Source organism: Elephas maximus, chromosome 1 (genome assembly GCF_024166365.1).
Source record: "Elephas maximus indicus isolate mEleMax1 chromosome 1, mEleMax1 primary haplotype, whole genome shotgun sequence".
Classification (NCBI taxonomy): domain Eukaryota; kingdom Metazoa; phylum Chordata; class Mammalia; order Proboscidea; family Elephantidae; genus Elephas; species Elephas maximus.
In genome coordinates this window covers 84,499,460-84,503,767 of record NC_064819.1, presented here as the reverse complement: position 1 = coordinate 84,503,767, position 4,308 = coordinate 84,499,460, and the positions used below count along the sequence as shown (strand labels likewise).

The 4,308-nt window shown below is 40.6% G+C and overlaps 1 non-coding gene across 1 annotated transcript; it reads right to left on the bottom strand.

Moving 5' to 3' along the window:
* Positions 1-1,558: 1,558 nt before the first annotated feature.
* On the bottom strand, positions 1,559-1,630 carry TRNAA-UGC (transfer RNA alanine (anticodon UGC)). The gene has a single exon. It is a non-coding gene; the product is annotated as a tRNA-Ala (tRNA).
* Between the last annotated feature and the right edge of the window lie 2,678 nt (positions 1,631-4,308).

Genomic DNA, 4,308 nt, shown 5'->3' with positions numbered 1-4,308 from the left:
TCATGCTGTCATCTGCACCCCTTTATCGAAGAGTTTACTTTTCAGCTTGTGTTTCTCCACCCAAAGTATCATTATTATCAGTGACTTAGAGAAGAACACCCTGGAAGAAATCCATCACTCCTGATCATTGCAAAGTTTATTAATGCTATGTAATTGTTTTCAGTGGTTTCAGCTGCTACTTGATTCCTTTTTGAATGTCGTTAAGTTTTCTTTCAATTTCAAAGTTAAGCATTTGAAAACAGAAACCACATGCTCCCCAGCAACACTTTCCTTTCAGATTTGGCCTACTTTTTTAGTGTATCAGTCCTGTGGCCCAAAGGATAAGGCCTCTGATTCCAGGTCCGATATTGAGGGTTGGAACCCCTTCTTAGTGCCTTACTTCTGGTTTGGCAAGAAGTAGAAGCTTCTTGAAATGGCTTCCAATTGAGAGTGTTTGTTATAAGAAACACAAGCAACAGAGATGCCTCTATCTATTTTTACCCTTCTCTGCTCTCTTTCTCCTCACCCCTCTACGTAGTCCTTTGGATGCATCTCCCTCAAAATCTTTGGTGTGGTGTGAAATGAATATGTTATGTGACTTTATTTAAAGTTCTAAAGACAAGAAAGTGGGATTCTGTAGCCAAATATAAGAAATGTAGAAGGGAAGGAATTTTAATAGGGTACTGGCCAATGCTCATATGTCATTTTAATTCAGCTAGGTGTGTATGCAGTGTAGGATATTTTCTACAACATGGTGTTTGACATCCTCCAATGAAAGTCATTTTATGATGAATGAGAATAACTGCTCTGCTAAAACCAGGAGTGGCACAAGAAACTTTTAAGACATTAAAGCTAATCTACTCCCAAATTGAACTATTGTGGCCAGTGATACTGTCGGTCGCTAAAATTTGGATTATAGTTGCAATGTTCATGTTGAATATCTCTGTGTTTCTTGAGCGCTGTTGTTTGGTTTCTCCAATCTCCTCTAATCACTCATCCCCCATTGACCGGTCTGTTAAAGATTGCAATAGAGGGCCATTTTAACCCATTGGGACTGAGTCAATTCTGACTCCTAAAGTCCATATTGGGCAGAGAGAACTGCCCCATAGGGTTTCCAAGGAGAAGCTGAAGGACTGGAACTGTCCACCTTTTGGTTAGCAGACGAACTCTTAACCACGGTGCCACTAAGGGCCAGAAAATCAGCTGGAAACTTTCCTCTAGTCTGACTTTCAATGATTAAAAGCATTAAGGGGTTTTCGTAGGTCCATTTCCTTTTCTCCTTTCTCTCTGTCCTTGTTCTTCTACCTTGATTATCCATGATATGCTAACTAAAACTGAATATTAATTGATTACATGTTGTGGTGAAAGTCTTCTTGCCTTGGTGCAAGGGCTGGTTCCTTCTCTGTCTCTTCCTTCTTGTCTCCCTTCTGCTGACATCCTGCCCAGGGAGATGTTAAGCCCCAACAAGTATAAATGGAAGAACACTAAAAGCAACTGTTTGGACCATTGGCTTTCTTTTCCTGTGAGCAGAACAAACATGATAAAGGAAATTAGAGGTTGAGGTTGCTAAATGGTGAAGTGGAGGTGCCAGGAATTGAACCAGGGACCTTGTACATGCAAAGCACATGCTCTACCACTGAGCTACACCCCCTGAAGACTGACTAGCTTGATGATGACTTTTCTTTCGTAATAGCATAGTGATATTTTTCTGTGTGGTTCCTTCTTCCCATCCCCCCCCAAAGAAAACAAAACTTTGCCTAGAATAAGACCAACACACTAAAATAAATAAATGAAACCACAGGGTTAAATTGCACACTTTCTGGAATTAGTAGTGTGGATACTGTCTAGTGGTGATAGATGGAGAAGGTTAACTGGATTGTTGTTTGAATAACCTTTTCTGGTCCTAGGATCTTTCCACTCCGGTAGTCCTCTCCAAGGCATACTTGCCAGCAGACTCTTTAAATGAAAGTTACTTGCCTCCACCAGGAAAGTTCCAAGAAAATCACATCTCTCTAATATCTATCACACTGATAATGACTCCAAATGGGTAGCTCCTTAGATCACTGGCAGCCGCAGACGTTAGTGGAACTGGTTAATTGAACTTCACTTCTACTTGGGTCAGTGCCCTGCCACCATCCTTTCCAGATGACTCTCATTGCTCCTGTCACTTCGCACCTTCTGAGCTGGTCCTTAAGATCTGCTTCCACACTCCATCTCTATCCCTCGCTTGAGGATCATGTCCACAAATGATTTTAAAGGTGGGGAAACTTCAAAACTCCATCAGCTTTGCATGAAGTGACTTTTTTCTAGACTGGTAGAATCTACAGGTCAAATGCAGAGTCAGGAACTGCATAGCAACAACAAAGCAAACCTGTCAAACTCCTTTCCCTCTGACAACCCAGTGACATAAATGTAAAGCTTCCTTCAGATACAGATGTTTGAAAGGAAAAAGTCAAAGAGCCCTGGAAGTCATCAAAATATGCCATTGGTGAATCTGAAAATACGAGGAGATCCTGAATGATACTAAGCAGATGGGGTTGGACTGGCGAGGGAAGAACTTAAGCAAGGACTTTTCTTTCACTGGGATGCTTTCAGCTTAGCATGTATGGCGGATGATCTGTACAGTGAGTCCAAAGCCTATTGATCCAAGATCCTCCATGTGGTATTGAGGAGCATATTGCAGGCAGATCTTTATTTAAAGACTTAGAATACTGAATTTAAGTATTTACTGCTGTTAAAATTAAACAATTCCCCAGAAGCCTGCGCAATACTTCAAAACTTCTGGGCACTTTATCATTAAACATCCATCTGTAAACCAAGCTCAGTAATCCCTCTAGAATGCCCCTTCTTGTTTTCCCAAGGATGTTTGCTCACTTTGGAGTACCATATGGTACATGCCTAACATAAAAAAATTTTTTCCCAAAACCTGTATCTCTAGGATTTTGTGTGTTCCATGTGACTTATTCTTCTGCACTACTGTATCAACTGCACATTCTTTTTTTACCACAAGATTGTAAAGGACATATAAGCAAAAAATGGCTTTGCAATAGGCCCAGCAATTTCTCTAGAACTTACTGCCCGTTTGCAAATATCTCTCCTTTCCTCTTTCACTCACTCAATAAATAGTCGAGCTCTTTAGTCTTGTAGTTTTTAATACCGGTGAAGGCAAAGAAGGTCAGAAGCAAGTAGTTCCAATTCTCTTTGTCTTAGAGAAAGTGAGTGCTGGAAGGTATTCACTGCATGGTGACTTGGCGCATGAGGGTTACATCATTTTGACAGAAATTGAGGACCTGTATAATCCTGGGAATGGATCTGAGACTTTTAGACCCTTAGGACTCTCCCAAGTGAGCTATGTCTGTCACACATTTACTTTCATTGTGGCTAATAATTTCCTCAGCTTTCTCTTTGGAAAGCTTTCCTAGAGAAATCTCATTCCCTGTTTCCTTGCTCAAATGAATTTGGGAAACCACCTGCCAAGCCATAGGGTGATTGATCCTAAATATTACTGCCAGCAGAGAAGGAGACGGCGTGTCAGAGGGGGAAGGGTTAGAGAAAATCAATGGGCATGTGCTCAGCCTTCTGTCTTTTAAATGACACAGTTCCAACTAAGAGCACAAAGGGATCTGTCAACAAAGATCATTGACAGATTGTCCAAGGACGTATTTACTTTTCTTTCATTCCTTCCATATATATACATATATTTGATCCTACTAACTGGAGCTGAAGTGAGCATGATCTTTCCACTTTCTCTTTTTCCTTCTAGTCTTGCTTGTTCTGATGGAACCACCTTGGGAGGTACAGTGGATTTGAAACAGTGGAGTTTCTTCCTGGCCAACTATCAGATCTGTGAAGATATCATAGAAATATAGCTAATATTTCAAGGAAGATCTTCATGCTCTTTCAGTCGTGAGAGAGGTGTGGCTCAATGGGAGTGTGTCCATTCCTTGAGAGGGTTCAGAATCATACACACTCATCTGCTTTTTACAATTTCCATATTTCCATTCTTTTCTCCCTTTGAAAACACATTTGGCATATTCATATGGAAATAAACACATTATTTCATGAACTGCTTTTAAATGTTTCCCCTTTCTACTCAGAAGCCAGAACCTCACCAGCACATTAATGTGCTCAATAATCCTCTGTTCCCCATTCCAGTGTCACCAAAGAGCAAGACAGAAAAAGAAGGACTGGAATGAAAGAGGAGAGAAAGAACAGGCTTGATCATTTCGTTTGGAATTTCCTTAGTTTTTTAAGCCATGTTGAAACCATAGGAGAGCCTGAAGTTACCAAGGAGAGAAGCTTCTTCCTGTTTTATCTTCTATTCCTTGT